This window comes from Lissotriton vulgaris, chromosome 9, assembly GCF_964263255.1.
Source record: "Lissotriton vulgaris chromosome 9, aLisVul1.2, whole genome shotgun sequence".
In the NCBI taxonomy this organism is placed as follows: domain Eukaryota; kingdom Metazoa; phylum Chordata; class Amphibia; order Caudata; family Salamandridae; genus Lissotriton; species Lissotriton vulgaris.
The window spans coordinates 677,573,562-677,594,044 of record NC_141697.1 but is presented as its reverse complement, the minus strand read 5'-3'; the positions used below and the strand labels follow the sequence as shown (position 1 = coordinate 677,594,044).

General features: G+C 50.2%; 1 protein-coding gene across 3 annotated transcripts in view; it reads right to left on the bottom strand.

Annotated features, from left to right (window-relative positions):
- Window positions 1-20,483, bottom strand: part of SYMPK (symplekin scaffold protein) — a 1,074,905-nt gene that overhangs the window by 861,698 nt on the left and 192,724 nt on the right. The gene's annotated exons all lie outside the window — the stretch shown is intronic.

Below are 20,483 nucleotides of genomic sequence, written 5' to 3'. Positions count from 1 at the left end.
CAATCGCAGTCCGTAAGCCACCACTGCAGTTGTCTCGCAGTGCCCTCCGAGATCAAGACGTGGTCGGACAAGTTGCCCTGATGCTGGGCCCACTGAAACTTCAGGTCCCACTGCAGAGCCCGCATCCGCCACCTGGCGTGATGCACCAGAAGGATGCAGGAAGCCATCAGTCCCAGCAGCCGCAGCGTCAACCTGACCGAGACTCGGGATAGCGGCTGAAAGATGGGAATCAAAGCCTGAATATCCCGAACCCGCCGTTCCGGAGGATAAACCCGAAACTGCGCCGAGTCCAGAACCGCTCCGATGAAAAGGATCTTTTGAGAGGGACACAGGTGTGATTTCGGCACGTTGATGGAGAACCCCAGGTCGTGCAAGAGGTCTGCCGTCATCTGAAGGTGGTGGACGACTGTTTGGGGCGAGCCCGCCTTCAACAACCAATCGTCTAGGTAGGGGAAGACTGAAACCCCCCAACCTGCGCAGATGGGCTGCGACCACCGCCATCACCTTTGTGAACACCCGTGGGGCGCTGGTAAGGCCGAAGGGGAGCACGATAAACTGAAAGTGCTCCAGGCCTACCGTGAACCGCAGGTAACGCCCGTGGGCCGGCAGGACGGGGATGTGAAAATAGGCGTCCTGCAAGTCCAACGCTACCATCCAGTCTTGTGGGTCTAGAGCAGCCAAGACCTGAGCTAACGTCAACATCTTGAACTTCTCCTTCCGGAGGAAGCCGTTGACGTTCCTTAGATCCAAGATAGGACGTAGGCCCCCCTTGTCCTTCTTGGGCACCAGAAAGTAGTGGGAATAGCAACCACGCCCTACTTCTGGCCCAGGAACGCGCTCGATGGCCCCCTTGGCCAAGAGGGCCGTAACTTCCTCCTGCAGAAGTGTCAAGTGGTCCCCCGACACACGGTGGTTCTGCGGTGGCATGGCTGGAGGAGAGGTCTCGAAGGGGAGGGAGTAGCCCCTTCGGACGATTTGCAGCACCCACCTGTCCGAAGTGATCGTGCGCCAGTGAGCGTGGTGATGGCGAACCCTGCCACCCACTGGCGTCACATGGGGCCGAAAGCACGGACTAGGAGGATTTTGGGGTAGATGCTGCGGGGGAAGGTGTGGTCTGACCCCGCCGTTGTCCCCGACCGCCACCACGGCGGTTTCCACGGCCGCCACCGCGTAGGAAGGACTGTTGCGGCGCGTGGCTGGCAGCACGTGTGGGGGCGCCCCTTCCTTGGCCACGAAAGGGACGAAACGAACCCGGTTGCTGACGCTGGGTCGAGAGACCCAAGGACTTGGCCGTGACCCTGGAGTCCTTGAAGCGTTCCAGCGCGTGGTCCGCTTTGTCACCGAACAGGTGACAGCCATCAAACGGCATGTCCATCAGGGTATTCTGGACATCAGCCGAAAAATTGGCGGATCTCAGCCAGGCGTGGCGACGAATCGCCACCGTCGTAGACATAGCTCTGCCCAGCGAGTCGGTCGTATCAAGACCACACCGAATTGAATATTTCGCTGCATCTCGGCCCTCAGCCACAGCCTGACCGAGCTTTGCCCGCACCTCCATGGGGCATTCTGGCAGCAGCTCCGCGACCGTATCCCACACAGAGTGGGTGTAGCGGCCCAAGAGGCAGGCGGTGTTGCAAGACCGCAGGCCCAAACTAATGGACGAGAAGACCTTTTTGCCAAACTGGTCATACCTCTTGGATTCCCGGTCGGGCGGGGCCGACGGGAATGCGGACTGGGAGGTCGAGGCCTGGATCACCAGACTCTCAGGAGTGGGGTGGGTAGACAGGTACTTGGGGTCGTCCGGACAAGGACGGTGGCGCCTGGCCACGTTCCGATCAACAGGCGCACCTGAAGCGGGCCTGGACCACGTGCCCAACAGAACGTCAGACAAGGCTTCATTAAACGGCAGCAGTGGCTCCAGTGGGCATGACTGCGGTTTGAAGACCTCGGTGAGGATGTTAGGCCTCACGGCCGCGACGGGGAGCTCAAGGTTTAAGGCCTTGGCAGCCCTCATCAGCACCACAGAATAGGCAGCTCCCTCCACCGATGCCACGGAAGGAGGAGAGATCAAACCAGGGTTAGGAGAGTCGTCCAAACCACTGGCATCCCCCAAGTCACCTGTCCAGTCCGGGTCATACTGGCACTCACGAGCCAGAGGGTCCTCGGACCCCTCCCAACCTTCACCGTACTCCTCATCCTCTCCGTATTCGGAGTCAATGATGAAGACCGGCTCCTCGGGGTTCATGGGCCCGTCCGGCGCCGTGTCCGGCGTCGGAGAAGGTAAGGGGACGGCGCCGCCCGGAGCCGGCGTCGGAACCCCACCGCCGGCCGGAACCGGCAGCGGAGAACCGGCGCCGCGCGGGGGCGGCGTCGGGGGTAACCCCGATGGCAACGGCGCCGGGGAGGCCGGAAGACCAGCCGGCGCCGATCCCGAAGGCCCCTGCGGCGCCGGGGTCGGAGCCGTCGGCGGCGCCGGGGCCGGAGCACCCGACGGCGCCGAGGCAGGGACACCCGAACCGCCAGGGCCCCCAGACGGTAGCACTGGGCCCGAAGGCGCCGTAGGCCCCGTCGGAGAAGCGAGCGCCCTCATGGCCATGAGGAACGCCTCGATCTCCTCAGGCGTCGCGCCATGCCCAGGGACCGGAGGGTATGAGGCAGGCCGCGCCGGCGACTCTCGCGGAGCCGCGGGGTTGGGGTCACCCGAGCCCCCGGCCGCATCGCGCGAGCGTCGGGGGGGGGAGTCGGGGGTACGATGACGACGCCCCGACTTCTTGTGCTTCCTACCTGACGAGCCTGACGAGTGGTGTCGACTTCCGGAGCGCCCGGCGCGGCTCCGCGACCGCTCCCTCGAACGCTCTCCCGACCTCCGGCCGGACCGGGACCGCTCCCGGTCCCGACGTGGGGCCGACACCCGGAGCTCCAGCAGCTTGCGGGACCGCTCCCGCCTAGCCTTGTTGGTAAGGGCCCGGCAGTCGACGCAGGAGTCCACGTCGTGGTCGGGGCCCAGACACCGGAGACAGAGGCGGTGATGGTCTGTGACCGACATCGTGCGCTCACAGTCATCGCAATTCTTAAACCCAGGCATCCTATCAGGCACAATAGAGAAAAAAACAATCGAAAAACTTGGTCAAAGACCGGAGTACTGCTCTTCAGATCTGCGTCCACTGGAGCGGAAAAAAGAAGAACTGACGTCAGCGCGCGGAGGCGGCGTCTATGTACTCCAGCGACGTCATCACGGCGCACGACGCCGACGACGGACGCGGAGCCGCAGGGGACGCCTGCAGACGACGCCTACCGACGCGCAGGGGTACTGCTACGCAAAAGTTTCCGGATCCAGACTGACGCCTGGGGATATTCTAAGGTAAGGAATCTAACACTAACGTGTTTCCTTCAGATGGTGCTCTAGCATGAGCTGAGCCTGTCTGCAGCTTTTGGAACCATGTCCTGTAGCTGTTCTAGGATAGTGCCATACCATATACTCTTAAGTGCATTATTAACCTCCCTGTTAAATGCTAACTATGGTTTGGCTTTATCAAAACATGTCGAGTAAGGTGTCATACGATTTGGAATACTACCCCCTCGCCAGTGTTGGCGACAGGGGTAGCATTCCACCCTTCTAGAGGGAGAAGACATGTTGCTCCTACTACACAAGTCTGACCTCCTGCTGCTGGGAGTCCTTCCAGCGAGGGAGGCTTGGACAATAGGTTTCCTGCCTTGGGAGGTGCTAGCACCACCCCAGACAGGATTTTGTGTATTGGGACAGGGAGGGCTGAAAGGATTGAGACACTGCCTGGGGCACACAAGCTGTCCCATGCATAGTCCAGTTCAAACCGGTGCTGGGGCACTCCAGCCCCAGCTCTGGCGCGAAACTGGACAAAGGGAAAGGGGTGTAACCACCCCCTTCCCTGGTCCCACCCATAGGAGGGACCTAGCAGGTAATCCAGCCCATAAGATTGGTATACAGGTAGGAGCTGAGTCTAGAGACTTTAGATTAATCCTGACAAACTCTGAAACAAAACTCTGGACCTTCGACGATCTACTTGAAGAAGGCGACTGAAGAATCTCCCTTGTGGTCAAGGAGTGACCACTCTGCACAAGCAGGCACCATCCAGCGATCAACGGCTTGCTTTGTCGCCGCCTCCCGCCGGAGCCTGACAAGAACTGGATTCCCAGACTTCCAACAGCCCGATCCACAGTCCCTGCAAAGCGGAGAACCGTGGAGGCGAAGAGAGACGTGGGACCCGCCATCTTGAAAAGTCTGCGACCTGCTAACTGTGCAGCCCCCGAGGCCTCCTCGAAGCTGTGCATTGGAGATTGAGAAGCCCCAGCCCCGAGCAGCATTTGCACCAAGATCAGCCCTGCACCCTCCACGAGTTCTGCGTGGGGCCCTTTTGCATTTTCCTGCTCAACGCGTCTGCCCGGTCACTTGCCCGTTGGCTAGTGGCCATCTTGGCGACGATCCTTTGAAATTACACCGCTGGTCTGGTTGCTCCAGACTGGCCCTTGCTTCCCTCAAAAGAAGCCTACATCGAAAACTTGCGTGGGTTGCCGTTGCCAAGGCTTGTTAACTCCAATCATGAAGCCAACACCGCCAACAGCGAGAGCCTTCTTGGGACAGTCCGTGCCTGACTCCAGGTCTTCGTTGACGCCTCGTGGTCCACGTGGCTGTAGAGACAAGCTTCCCATCAGCACCGGATTGCTTCGCGACATCGCCTGGTTCCTTTCTAGTCACTGGCTAGTGACCCAGACTCTGTCCCCTCTGCTTTCAGGTCCTCTACATCTTCGATCCATCCTTGGATCCACCCGGACTCTTCTCTCCTGGCCGCCTGCAGGATCTTTTCTCCAAGGCTCCATAGAACTCCACAAAGAAACCTGACACACTTTGGGACCTATGCACCCGCTTCCTGTGGGTTAGGTAATGCGAGTACTGCGGTGCTCCTGTAAAGAGTAACTCTCCTAGTGTCCTAGTTTCAAGTGCTTATTTAGTTATTTATTTATGGAATTTTGTATAGCGCACAGATACCCCAACGGGGTGTCCCTGCGCTTCTGTGAGAACTGATGCTGTGTCTGACTCAGATGGTACTAACAGAAGAGAAAGGTTTTTAGAGCTCTCCGGAAGGGGAGTTACTCCTGGATGGTCCGGATGGACATAGGTAGCTTGTTCCAGTGGGAAGAGGCACAGACTTGGAATGTTTTTCCCCCAGAACGAACTTTTTTGAATCTGGGGGTGGAAAGAAGATGTTTAGAGCTAGAACAGAGAAGTCTGGTGTTGCTGTAAGGACGGAAGCAGGAGGATAGGTATGCAGAGCCCTTTCCCTTGACTGCCCGGTGAGCTAAGGTAAGTGCCTTGAATTCCGCCCTTTTGTGAACGGGGAGCCAGTTCAGCTTATGCCGGTGGGGAGTGATACGTTCACGAAGGGGGAGGCCACAGACCAGACGAACAGCAGCATTCTGGACTGTCTGGAGACGCCGTTGGAGACCCAAGGAGAGACCAAGGTACAGTCCATTGGCGTAATCCAGATGGGAGGTGATCAGAGCCTGCACAATAGTTTTCCTAGTCTGACTGGGGAGGAAATTGATGAACTTTTTCATCATTCTCATCTTAGAAAAACTGGCCGCGGATACCGTCTGGATTTGTTTTTGGAAAGAGAGGTTGGTATCCCAAATTACCCCGAGATTTTTAACTGAGTCTTTAGGTGAAGGGGGTGTGCTTAATTCAAGGGACCACCACAAGTTGGAGTCCAGAGGCGAGGGCTGGTGGAAAAATATAACCTCAGTTTTGCCGGCGTTAAGCCGGAGGGAGTTATCTATCCAGCTTGTGATGTTGCGTAGGTAGTTTTCAGCGGGTCAAAGGTAGTTTGGGATGGGGAGTTGTATGAAAACAGTAGCTGTATATCATCAGCGTAAGAGGTGGCCTTGATTCCGGATTGAGCAATGATCTCAGCCAGGGGGAAAAATAGACATTGAACAGGAGGGGGCTCAGTGAGGAGCCCTGGGGGACTCCCCACCTGAGAGGGCGACTGTCCGAGGTAAATGGGGGTGTGAATACTGCCTGTGTCCGATTGGACAGAAAGGAGGCAAACCATTCCAAGGCCTTGCCTTGTATGCCTTTTGCCTGCAGACGGTCAAGGAGGACGGGGTGGGAGACGGTGTCGAATGCTGCCGACAAGTCGAGCAACACCAACACCGCTCTAGATCCCTCGTCCAACTTCAATCGGATGGCATCAGCCATCTCAATGAGGGCGGACTCGGTGCTATATCCGGGCCTAAATCCGTGCTGTGAGTTATGGAAGGCACCGTTGGTTTCCAAGAAGCTAGCCAGTTGCCGTTGTGCGAGTTTCGCAAGCACTTTAGCTGGTGCGGGGAGCAGGGAGATGGGTCAGTAGTTAGCTGGTTCGGTAGGGTCTGCATTCGCCTTTTTGAGTATGGGAACCAGTCAGGCGTGCTTCCATGAGTCGGGGTAGATTCCTGTCTGGAGGGAGTCGTTCCATATATCATTTAAGATGGGATTGAGCAGGGGGGCTAAGGATTTATACTGTTTTGCCGGCCAGGGGTCCAAAGGGGAAAAAGATTTGCATTTTAGTAATTCTGCCAGCGAGTGTTCCGGGGTAATCACCTCAAAGTTAGAGAAGACATGAATGGGGTTAGAGCTGACTGTACATGGTTCGTGATTGTCAGAATTAATCTTGCTGGGAAAGGAATTTTGAATAGTGTCAATCTTGTCTTCAAAATAGTGAGATAGACGGTCGCAAAGGGTCTGGGACACCGGGGTTTGACGTTTAGGGGCAAGTGGGTCAGTGAAGGTTCGGACGGTATTGAAAAACTCTCTTGAAGACCCTTGTGCCCGGGAGATTTTCTCCTCTAGATGGGTTCTTTTGTGATCAATGATTTTCTTCCTGTACTCCTTAAGGGCGGATTTATATTTGAGTTTACTGTTTGGAGAGTAAGATTGTCTCCAGCTTCTCTCAAGCTGTTTACAGGCCGATTTACATTTGCGGAGTTCGTCCGAGTACCACTGTGCGGAGGGGGTGGCTCGTGAGGATTTAATAGGTCTGATAGGAGGTCAGTAGCGGAGGTGATCCAATGGTTGAAGTTAGACAATCTAATGTCTAGGTCTGTAGCCTCCTCGGGGGCAGACGAGGAGAGATGAGTGGCTAAATTATCAGGGGAAATCATCCTCCAGTTGCGGCCCACTGGATTGGACGGGGGTCTCGATCGATCCTGATGGCAGAAGGAGATGATAAAAGGGATCACATAGTGATCAGACCAGGTTACAAGGATGGGGTCACTTGATGAGATATCTGTTAAGTTAGTGCAAATAAGGTCCAAGGTGTGCCCTGCTTTATACGTGGGACCGGAGATTATTTGGTTTAGCCCACCATCTGATACGGTGGACAGAAAATTAACGATGGTGGGGTCATCGGCATTGTCGACGTGGAGGTTGAAGTCCCCAATGAGGGTGAAATTGGCATAACGGGAGGAGGCTTGTAAGGCATAATCAAGAAGAGCCGGAAGATGGGTAATTTTAGATTTGGGGGGGCGGTATACTAATAAACCTGAGTATGTACAGTTAGCAGATAATTTGATACAGAAAGGTAGTGCCTCGATACACTCTATTTGGGAATAGGAGAAGGAAGAGATGGACCAGATTGATCTACAGATAATGGCCACACCTCCACCGGGGTGGGTGTTCTGTCTGTTGGCGCACAAGATCTTGTATTCTGGCGGAATGGCCAGGCAGAGAGCCAGATTGGATTCTTCCCCTAGCCAGGTTTCGGTGAGAAAAAAAAGGTCCCACTGGTTGTCCTCTAATGATTGAGCTACATCTAGAGTGTTTCACAAGTGAGCGACAATTAATCAGTCCAGCTTTAATAGTAATTTTCTTGGGGGCCGGGGAGTGTCGGGGGAAAGACTGTAGGAAATGACATGGTGGCAGAGAGTTGTTGTATCTGTTTTGTGCACTACAGTGTTTATAGGGTAGTGACGAGGGATCAGAAGAGGAAGTGTGCGCATACGAACAGATTTTTAAGTCGAGATGAAGTAAGGCTTCCCTACCGTAGGAGATGGTAGTAGAGGGGCAAGGTGGAACAGAGATCTGGCTTGTTGCGGCCGCGTCCTGGTCGCGGACGGGCGCAGACGGGCAGGACTCTGGCATGACTCGGGCGTGGTTTCGGCGCATCCGCCATGCGCGTCCGCTGCGCGGAGGCATGGACATCCCCTTATATGCGCAACTAGAGCGCTGTGAATCCCACCTACACACAAGATGGCCGCCGCTATTCTATGCCCGGGACCGGCTCCACAGCGTCAATGCTCGGCTGGGAGTGGCCCAGAGCAGCGGGAAAGAGGGGGAACGGAGTGAGCGATTAAAGCTTTTTAAATCAAGCTATTTTAGGTAGAGTTGCAATTGAGTAAATAAAACGCCAATTTTGCAGGGTTAGCTGGTTAGCTTCTAGTCCAGTCGGAAGACTCCCAAACCTTTAACTTTCTATTTTTACGAACTTTTGTATGTTATATTAAGTTACTTGTTATGCGCTTGTGCTTCTGTGCTCATCAAGAGTTCAGGGGATGGCTTTAGAAATAAATACATATATATTTTGAATATATATCCTGTGTGGTGTCCTTTCATTTGGTATTAAAAGGATTGCATATGGTAAAACAGCTGGCCTCACATGCCCTCTTGAGTTTAGCCTAAGACTGCTTTGTCCATGCTACCTCTAGGATAGCTGGTCTGTAAGGTTGACTTTACAACCATCACCATAAGGGTTGTTTGGACTGGTGCAAGGTGCTCACTAGAATAGTGATCATCATATACCAGGCCAACTTCTCACATTGGTGTGCAGCGGGTGGGATTTGAGCTTGCTGTTGTTTTACCAATTGTAATCTTTGCAATATCATTTGAAAGATCATATAGGTACCTAGAGGCACATAAAAAACAAGACTTAGAATACTTAAGTTCTACTGAACTTAGTTGTTGTAGAGCAAAGGGCCTAGCACACCCTGACTACAACTCCTAGAGAGGTTTAGTAGGAAAACATTTAGTGTAGGTAAGTGCATCACATCCACCTCACTAGAGCAATGTCTGGCACAGGAGAGCCCAGTGGACTCCTATCTGTGGAGAGTGACCCTCACAAGGCACCCTCCAGATTTGCTATTTTCAGTTTCAAGGAACTGAGACACTTGTGTACCACAAGAAGGCTGAAGCAAGGGTCTAACCCTACACTTCAGCAGCTTCTAAATCTCTTAGATGAGTCTGAAGCTCTAAAAGCCTCAGGTGCAGTTCCTACAGGGAGTGCAGAAGAGGTCCTGCCCTCTACAGATGATATTACTGATCCTCCTCTTGTAGATGAAGAAGAAGAGGAGGAAGAAGTAGAGGAAGAGTCTGAAGAGGAATAGGGTAGCCAGATCCAAGTCAGGAGACTTAGCCAGGCTAACTTAAGCCAATTTGGGGCTGAGAATGGGACAGCCCCATTCAGGCCTCCAAGTGGGCTTAACCAGAGGTAGAGGAGAGGGAGATCCCGCTCAGGAGAGTCTCATCACTTTCAATTCTCCTTACACTGGGGAATCCAGAGTTAAATTAATCAATGAAATGACACTTAGGAGTCTTGCATGCATCTTTACTATTGGACATCTGTGACCCTTTTGGTTTGAATACGTTGTATTGTCTGGATATCTACGACCGGTAATAGACAAGACTGTATTGTACAAAATTCACTAGAAGGCCACTGGCTCATTTGCATTGGTCCAATCTAGGTCTGGCCTTTCAGACTCTTGATTAATTTGGTGAAGGAAACATTTTAGCTTTTTATCAACAATAATCCGTATGTACAAATCAGGAGAATATGTCTGAGCAATGTTGTTTTATCCATTCAGTCGTGTCCAACTCTTAGTGATTCGATGGATAAAATGACTCCCATTGTTTGTTTAATAACAGAATTCTTTAGGAGATTCTGGTTTGTGTCATTCTTGACTGCGTCTTAGCACCATGATCTAGGTCGTCTTCTTTTCCGTTTTGTTTCTATCATTCCGAACATAATGCTTTTTTCCAAAGAGTATTCTCTTTTCATTTTGTGGGAAAAAGACTATGCAATACTTGGATCATAAGACACTGCAGCGTTAAAGTAAACAGAGCATTAGAATGAACATGTTTTGGCTGCACTGGAAAAATAGTTAATCTGAAAGATAATACATTTGTAAACTTTGTTGAATTGTGCAACTATAGCAAAATGTTCTTTTTACGAAAATATCAGGAGGATGTATGCAAATGCTACTTACCAGTATGCATCTGTTCTTGGCATGTAGGGCTGCTGACATTCATATCTGTGCATAGATCGCCGCCTAGTGTTGGGTCCGGATGATCGCACATTGTTGTCCTGGAAGAGTCTTCGAAGTATCACGAGATAGGTGGCTCCTCCCATGGACTACAGTACGCATGGGCATCGACTCTATCCTCAGATTGTTTTTAGCCATTGTGGCAAAGATGGAGTGAAACTTTGTGAATGATGACCATGCTAGAAGTATTTGAAAGTGCTGCAGCCGCTACAGGCGCCGGGGAGGAGGGCGGGCGATATGAATGTCAGCAGCCCTACATGCCAAGAACAGATGCATACTGGTAAGTAGCATATTCGGTTCGAGGCATGTGGGCTGCTGAATTCATATCTGTGCATAGAATACATAGCAGTCCCTCCATTAACGGCGGCCGCCTGTGCCAGCTGCAGCAGTTTGGAAAAGTGTTTTTAGAACAGCCTTCCCTACAGCTGCCTGCTGTTTGGAGTGCACATCTACACGGTAGTGTTTTGTAAACGTGTGTGTGGTAGACCATGTGGCTGCTCTACATATGTCTCCTAAAGGAATATTTCCAAGGAAAGCCATGGAGGCCCCCAACTTCCGGGTGGAGTGGGCCCGCGGGGGAATCGTTAGAGTGCGCTTGGCTTTCTGATAGCAGATCTGAATACACTTAACGATCCACCTGGCTATACCAGCCTTGGAAATGGGGTTGCCTTTGTGTTGTGGCGAAAAGGCAACAAATAGTTGTTTCGTTTTCCGAAAATCTTTGGTCCTATCAATGTAGTACATCAAGGCTCTCTTGACGTCAAGCGTGTGGAGCATTCTCTCCGCAACTGACAGGATTTTGGAAGAACACAGGTAGTTCTATAGTCTGGTTGATATGGAACTGTGAAACCACCTTAGGAAGGAACTTAGGGTTAGTGCGAAGCACCACCCTGTTGGAATGAATCTGTATGAATGGCTCTTGGATAGTTAGTGCCTGGAGCTCACTAACTCGTCGTAGCGACGTAATCGCTATCAGGAAAGCCACTTTCCATGTCAAGAACTGAATCTCGCATGAATGCAGTGGCTCAAAAGGTGGACCCATCAGTCTTGTGAGGACCACATTTAGGTTCTATTCGGGAGCTGGTGGGGTCCGTGGAGGAATGACTTGTTTGAGTCCTTCGAGAAAGGCTTTGATGGCAGGCACTCTGAAAAGGGAGAGATGCTGCCTGTTTCGGAGATAAGCCGCCATTGCGGATAAATGTATACGAATGGAAGCATAGGCCAGATTACATTTGTATAGATGTAAAAGATAACAAATGATGTTTTGAATAGATGCGTCTAGCGGGTTGATGTTCTGGTCTGCACAATAAATGACAAACCGCTTCCATTTCGCCGCATAGCATGCTCTGGTGGTGGGCTTCCTTGCCTCCCTGATTATGTCCATACAGTCAGGAGGTAAGTTGAGGTAGCCAAACTCTAAGACCTCAGGAGCCAGATCGCCAGGTTCAGCTGTTGCGGATCTGGATGCCGAATGTCGCCATGGCTCTGCGTCAAAAGCCTGGGTGTGAGGCGCAACCTTTGATGCGGTACCACGGATAGTTCTAGAAACGTGGTGTACCATGGTTGGCGTGCCCACGTCGGAGCAACCAGGATGAGAGTCAGAGTGTTGCTTCAGCTTGCGTGCCACCAGCGGTATTAGAGGTGCTGGGGGAAAAGCGTACGCAAATTTGCCGGACCAGTTCATCCCTATCGCATTGCCCTGCGACTGTGGGTGTGGAAACCTGGCGGCAAAGCTTCGGCATTTGGCGTTTCCCTTTGTGGTGAACAGGTCTATCTCTGGATGACCCCACCTTTGGAAGTACGGGTGGGGTACTGATGGATGTATCTCCCACTCGTGCATTTGGTGGCTGTACCTGCTGAGCAGGTCCGCCATCTGATTGTCCTTGCCCGGGAGGTGTTCCCCCATGAGGAAGATATTCCTTTGAATGGCCCACTTCCACATGCTCTGAGCCAGATGAGACAACTGTGGAGAGTGTGTACCTCCCTGCTTCTGGATGTAGTACATGGCCGTCATGTTGTCCGTCCGGATCAACACGACCTTGTTGCACAGATGTACTTTGAATGCTTTCATCGCCATGAAGATAGCCATCAGTTCTAGAACGTTGATGTGCATCTTTTTCTGCTGCGTTGTCCATAGTCCCTGCACAGTGTAGTGGAGTACATGAGCTCCCCAACCCTGGAGAGATGCGTCCGTCAGAATGATCTGTGGCACAGGCTCCTGGAACGGTCGTCCCTTGCAAAGGTTTGTGGATTCCACCAATGCAGAGAGTTGTATGCACGACCGGTTATTAACACTAGGTCTTTCAACTGTCCGTGAGCCTGATTCCACGGACGTGCTAAGCACTCCTGAAGCGGACGCATATGTAGTCTCGCATGCGGGACTATGAAGATGCAGGAGGCCATCATGCCTATCAACTGCATGAACACTCATGCCTGAAGCGAGTGTTGAGGTCTGAATTTCTGTATCAGCGATTGAATGCTGCTGATTCTCACTGAATTTGGCTGTGCTTTGGCTGCCAGGGTGTTTATCGTCGCACCCAGATACTGCCGTATGTGGGCGGGTTGCAGGTGGGACTTTGGGTAATTCAGTGAGAATCCCAGATCGTGAAGAAGGTGAATGGTGTGGGACATGTGGGCGGCACACTGCTGGGCCGACTTTGCCTGGATTAGCCAGTCGTCCAGATAAGGGTAGACGTGAATGTTCTGTCTCCGTAGGTGTGGCGCCACTGTTGCCAGGCACTCTGTAAATACCCTGGGTGCCGTGGTGACTCCAAAAGGTAGGACCTTTAACTGGTAATGTTGATTTTGGATGGTGACCCTGAGATATTTTCTGTGTGATGGGTGTAGTGGAATATGAAAATACGCATCCTTCAGATCTAATGTTGCGAGAAAATCTCCCTGACTGAGCAACTATAGGACTTGCTGCAGTGTTAGCATGTGAAAGTGCTCTGACAGAATGTACTGATTGAGGGGTCTGAGGTCCAGTATGGGTCTGAGGGACCCGTCCTTTTTTGGTATCAAGAAGTACAGTGAGTAAACTCCTGTGCCTCATTCCTCCACAAGCACGAGCTCGATTGCTCCTTTTTGCAGCATGACGAGTACCTCCTGCTGCAATAAGTGCAAATGCTCTGTGGACATAGGACTGTGTCTTGGGGGTATGTTGGGTGGAGTGGACGTTAACTCCAGACAATAACCGTACTGGATAAGCTTTGCAACCCACCTGTCTGTGGTGATGGACTTCCAGACTGGCAGGAACTGTTGAAGTCTCCCCCCGACAGGTGTTGTATGGTCGGGGGGCAGTGACAAGGCGTCACTGTTTGTTAGTGGCGGAGGACCTGGGGCTGTTGTTTCCACGACCTCTGCCTTTGGCGCTGTTTCCACGATAACCACCTCTATTTTGTCTGGTGTATGTGGTTTGCGCGCCACCTTTATTGTACTGTGTTTGCTGGGACAGCTGGCCTCTGAAAACACCTCTATTGCTTGAGCGACGAAAAGAACCGCCCCTGAACTGCTGAGACTGTAGAGCCCCCATAGACTTTGCAGTCTGTGTCTTTCTTGATTTTCTCCAAGGTGGTGTCCACCTCTGGGCCAAATAGATGATCAGGGTTTACTGGCTGATTCAGAATGGGGGTCTGTATCTCTGGCTTGAACCCGGAGATTCTGAGCCAGGCATGTCGTCTCAACATGACACTAGTGTTAACGGCTCTGGCCGCGGTGTCTGCTGCATCCAGTGCACATTTGATAGAAGCATTTGATATGAGCTTCCCTTCCTGAATGAGCATCTCAGCTGCCTCCTGATATTCATCTGGTAGGTGCTGTAACAGGGTCTCCAGTGTGTCGTAATGGGCCCTGTCATACCTGGCTAAGAGTGCCTGAGTGTTTGAACTGCGCCAGATATTGGCCGCTTGAGCTGCCACCCTTTTCCCTGATGCCTCCAACACCTTAGATTCCTTACCTGGGGAAGAGGCATCACCCGTTGTTTGTGAATTAGCCCTCTTCCGGGCATTAGAAACAACAAGAGTCCAACGGCAACAGTCCCTTAATGTAAGTAGGGTCCCCAGGCGCCGGTTTGTACTTCTTTTCAATCCTGGGGTTTATCACCCTAGCTCTTGTAGGCTCCTTAAATATTTCCCCAGCATGTTTCAAGACACCCTTCAACATAGGCAGAGTCTTGACTGTCTTCTCTGAGGTGGAAAAGGTTTCGAAAAGAAAGTCTACTTCAATAGGGTCAGCATGGAGCTGGACGTCATGATTCTTGGCTGCCCTTTCAATGAGTGCATTAAACGCTGCCGAATCCTCAGTAGGCGACGTTTTTACAGCATACACATGAGTGTCTGGAGCAGTGTGTGGATCTCCAAGGTCAGCAGCATCTGCCCAAGGTTCATTAGTATCATCTGGATCAGTGTCCACAGAATAGCTGTATTCGTCATTATCACCTTCCCCAGTTTCCACATCTGAATAAGTGGGCGAGACATCATGGCCACGTAGAGATACAGGTTCTACAAGAACAGGTGTTGTAGTAGAATCCTTCTTTTTTAGTGGGATTTTGTAGGACTCCATTGGCTGTTCCGGGCCGTTCTTTCGTTTATAAAGAGAAAGTCTGCCTGTCTCGGCATCGATAAACTGTTCCTGTTGCTCTTCCAACGCAGATTGTCGATGCTTTGTGGCTGGGACCACAGTTGTCGGCTTCGGAACCGTGGACACCTTCTTGGGCACGACGACGGGCATTTTTGGAACGAAAGCCTTCGGCACCACTTTCGGTGGCAGCGTGAAGTGGATGGGCGCCGAGGTCATTTGAGGCTTATCGGCAGGCTTCGAAGGTGGAAGATCCTTGGGCCAGACAGCCGAAGGCTTGTCCTTGATGCGCTTTAGGGATTCTGCCACCTGCTTCGAGAAGGAGGCGGACGGCTGCGTCGACTCGACGGAATCCTTCGAGGCACCACCAGGCGTGGACTCGGGGGTGGTTCCGTTCTTGGCCTTGTCCGGCCGATGCGGAGGCTCGAGAACCTTCGGATCACCGAGTCCTTTGTTGGTGTCGACTGTCTTCGGGTCGATGGCTTTGACCTTTGCCTTCGGCGTGCCAGACTTTCTTTCGACGCCCTTTAGCAGCCTCTTCGGGTCGATAACGCTCTTCAGCTTCGTCGGTGCCGATAGGTCCGAGGACTTGGAGCCGACCAAAGCAATACGCACTTTCGGTTTCGATGTAGTCTCAAGTGCTTTTGTCTGCGTCGACACCGGAGCTTTCACTTTCGGTTTCGATTTTGCTATTTGTGGCTTCTTAGAAAGGTCCGAAGCCGAGCCCGAAGGCGGGGCCGTAGAACTTATTGGAAGATCTTGGGTAAGGCCTAGTGGCGATCCCTCAACCTGAGCCTTATGAAGCTGTTTGGCCCCAGTGACAGTTTGCGGGCATAGCTCCTCGCTCGAGCTATCTTTCATGGCCCCAAAGGCCCCATCGTCGTCTCCTACCTCGTCGACGATGTCTTCCGCATCAAGAATCTCAACATCAACGTCATAGCTGGATTCGACCTCCGATGCGGGATCTGACAGGTTCTCTCGAACCTCCCGCTCTGCTTCTTCATCATCATCCCCGGCATCGAAGATGTTCACCGGGTCAGGTGCCGTCTGCTGGGCTTCCTTGCGCGCAGCGCGCTGAACTCGAATTGTCTTCTTGGATCGAAAACGGGAACAAGCCATACAGCTGGCTTCATCATGATCCGGCGACAGACACTTGTTGCACACCGGGTGGAAGTCAATGTGGGGATATTTCGAGTTGCACACGGGACATCTCTTGAACGGACTCCGTTCCATGATGGGTCGTCGATAAGGCCTCTGGCGTCGACCGGGCCTTCAGCGTCGAAAAGCACGCGGCTCTGCTGGATATCCGGCTCGGGAACTGAGCACCGATCGCAAGACAATACCAACGAAAAAACTAAAGGCCTTTTGGCCTAAAGAACTTTTATATCGATTCCGACCTGAGTGAACCAATATGCATCCGAACCCAATGGCGGAAAAAAACAATCTGAGGATGGAGTCGATGCCCATGCGCACTGTAGTCCAGGGGAGGAGCCACCTATCTCGTGATACTTCGAAGACTCTTCCAGGACAACAATGTGCGATCATCCGGACCCAACACTAGGCGGCGACCTATGCACAGATATGAATTCAGCAGCCCACATTCCTCGAACCAAAGGTGCTTCTATTAAATTTACAAGCAGACATCACTGAAATTTCCACTGTCCTGACCATTAATAAATCTGGTCTAACAAGTGGTAAAATAGTACCAACAGTCATAACTGTAATTCAATATTCACTTCAAGTGCAATTTTAAAAAATAAGATATTGTATTAATATAAAAAAAAAATCATGAAATCGACTCGTGCATAAGCAGGAAAATAGGCCTTCTCGGAGCACTGGCCCATCCTGGGGGAGGAGTTTTGACTCCTCTGCCCAGGATGAGCATTGTTTCTGGTCCCAGAGAGCAGAGGCTCTCCTCCAAGGGGTCCAGAAACATGTCTGTGTGTGGCAGGCTGCCTAAATCGAGTCAGTGCCCACACCAGGGTTGGTAGGTTTTCAGGGGGTACTTCTGAGGTGCCCTCAGAGTACGTTTTTAATAAATGTCACACTGGCATCAGTGTTGATTTATTACAAGGATCTGTTTGGTAACAAGCACTCCTGGGTTCAGTGAAGCCATCATGATGCTGTGGAACTCGAGTTGTCAAGCTCCCAGCCCATGTGCTCCCTATGGCTTCCCTGGCCCTTACAGTATTAATATAATACTGTAGGTGAATAGCTGCTCATGCAGATATGCCAACACCTGCGACATAGTGCACTCTGCCTTAGGTCTGTAAGGCCTGCTAGAGGGGTGACTTACCTATATCTTAAACAAAACGGAGTTTGGTCCTGGGACAGAGGGGCAGCTGGACCTAATATATACTAGAAAAGAGAAGATGCTAGCCCTCGGAATGAATTTTCTCACAATTTTTGAGAATACAAACAGGGGGGAAAACCTTTTGTTTGTATGGGTTATTTTATTTGAACCCTTTTATACATTTTTTATCATTTTTAGAAACATTTTTTCATGGGTGAGAAAAACACAAAATACTAACATTTACAATATTTACAACTCTCATACATACAGCTATCATACAACTATCTAGCAACTAACATATATACAAATAAATCCACATTTATGTACAAGCTTCTTTTGCAAGAGAAAATGAGTAACACTTAGACAACCACAAATAGTTAATCTTTGCGGAATATTCAAATCATTAATGCCCAACCAGGGTCAAACGTTTCGAATCTGGATACAATCACAGATTCTCCTCAGGGCTCTTTCAATGTGGTACTCTAGAAAAAAGAAAGGAAGCTTGTTTTTGCCACTAGTTATAGAAATGCATGGACCCCCTGACTAGACAGATAGCCACATGATTTTGTTACCTTCTTGAATGGATAACGCGATCCCGCGGTCCAATTATTCAGGTTGTGAGAGGGCTTTAATTTTGGCAGAGGTTCTGTTAAAAGAATATATATGCGAGATGGTTACTAGACCATCCAGAGACGCGCAGTTACTGTGGCTCCACAACTAAAAAGCTGACAAGTCCTACCTTAAGTTGTTATAACAGGGAGGCTACCGATTTCTTTCACGCTGAATTTCTCCGCTCACAGGGCGAAATCACTACTGCCTGAAATGCACAAACATGAGCTGTGCTCAGAACCGGTTGCTCTAATGCAAAATAACATTCGAAGTTACAGGGGATGCGGTGGGACCTACCTGGAGATTTTGGTTTTGGAGCAGAGGTGGTTGCTATTGCGCCAGACCCGCAGCTCCTTTGTTATCGAGCGGGGGGCAAGCTGAAAGCTCCTCCGCGGCGTGCCGAAAAGCCGTGCTTCAATCGCGCTGGTTTCTGAAAAAATTATATTATATTGTTTAGCGCGGGACGCAGCATTTTCTCTATCTTAGTCTAAGGACATGCTGGTACTGACCTCACTCTCCAACAGATGGACCAGGAAATGCGAACTCATTGGTGGAAAACCACCATGTGAGGTTCCTACATCATGGCAAACCCGCCGCTCGGCATTATGGTAAATGTAGTTTCTTAGGAAATTAGCGCGTCATGATTTTATAAGCGAGAAATCTCAGATAATGAGTTGAGCCCCGTTTGGGTACTGTTAACTTTAAGTATCAGGTATGCTTCTTTCCTCAACAGCATTTGTTCACTATTAGTGCCCAAATTAGATTGATTTAGATTGATGGTGTTGTCTTTAAAAACCTGTATCTCTTTGTCAATTTTCTCTAAAAGAGCTTTAGAGTCGCATTTCCTGGTCCATCTGTTGGAGAGTGAGGTCAGTACCAGCATGTCCTTAGACTAAGATAGAGAAAATGCTGCGTCCCGCGCTAAACAATATAATATAATTTTTTCAGAAACCAGCGCGATTGAAGCACGGCTTTTCGGCACGCCGCGGAAGAGCTTTCAGCTTGCCCCCCGCTCGATAACAAAGGAGCTGCGGGTCTGGCGCAATAGCAACCACCTCTGCTCCAAAACCAAAATCTCCAGGTAGGTCCCACCGCATCCCCTGTAACTTCGAATGTTATTTTGCATTAGAGCAACCGGTTCTGAGCACAGCTCATGTTTGTGCATTTCAGGCAGTAGTGATTTCGCCCTGTGAGCGGAGAAATTCAGCGTGAAAGAAATCGGTAGCCTCCCTGTTATAACAACTTAAGGTAGGACTTGTCAGCTTTTTAGTTGTGGAGCCACAGTAACTGCGCGTCTCTGGATGGTCTAGTAACCATCTCGCATATATATTCTTTTAACAGAACCTCTGCCAAAATTAAAGCCCTCTCACAACCTGAATAATTGGACCGCGGGATCGCGTTATCCATTCAAGAAGGTAATAAAATCATGTGACTATCTGTCTAGTCAGGGGGTCCATGCATTTCTATAACTAGTGGCAAAAACAAGCTTCCTTTCTTTTTTCTAGAGTACCACATTGAAAGAGTCCTGAGGAGAATCTGTGATTGTATCCAGATTCGAAACGTTTGACCCTGGTTGGGCATTATAATGATTTGAATTTTCCGCAAAGATTAACTATTTGTGGTTGTCTAAGTGTTACTCATTTTCTCTTGCAAAAGAAGCTTGTACATAAATGTGGATTTATTTGTATATATGTTAGTTGCTAGATAGTTGTATGATAGCTGTATGTATGAGAGTTGTAAATATTGTAAATGTTAGTATTTTGTGTTTTTCTCACCCATGAAAAAATGTTTCTAAAAATGATCAAATATTTATAAAAGGGTTCAAATCAAATAACCCATACAAACAAAAGGTTTTCCCCCCTGTTTGTATTCTCAAAAATTGTGAGAAAAATCATTCCGAGGGCTAGCATCTTCTCTTTTCTAGTTTACCTATATCTTAGGCAGTGCTAGCTGGCATGGCACACAGGCAGTGTGCCATGTCGACGTTGTCCATTTTTTCAACTCATAGGAACATACAAGCTGCAAATGCAGTGGCACGGTCCTAGTGAGGGGATCCCAGAGGGCCCTCTTCAATCTCCAGGGCCTAGGTACCCTAGGCACCAATTACTAGGGACTTACAGGGGGGGCAGAAGTACTAATTATGTGGACAATTTGTTAGGGAAAGACCTATTTTCTTACGTCAGATTAACTACAATATTGTTTGAAACATAGGATAACATTGGACAGTGCAGAAAAGTTTCTCATTGTCAATTTCAAAGTGAAAAATATTTTTTTAATTAAAAACCTACATAGCTAATTACGAAAATCTTTTTTTTTCAAAATAACATACAAAGTATATTTTTCTGAAATTGGTCTGGATCTCCTTCTTGAGTCGTGTAGCCATTATTGACCACTGTTGTGCAATAAATGTCTTAAACTCAATGTTAGACATAAGGCTGCTCGCCCACACTACCACTAACAGAGTACTTTGGAATTTACATTGAGCACTGTACACTTCCTACTACTGTAGGAAGCCAGTTTCCTACAGTAATGAAATGAAAAAAGTCAAAGGAATCAACAACAAAAAAGGACAATGATCAGCTGAGTACTGGCTGAGGGCTCCTATCTTATAATAGTTGGTTGGGCAAGGTGGGCAGCAACAGCCATGCCAGTCAATGGTCACTACCAATATGAGGGA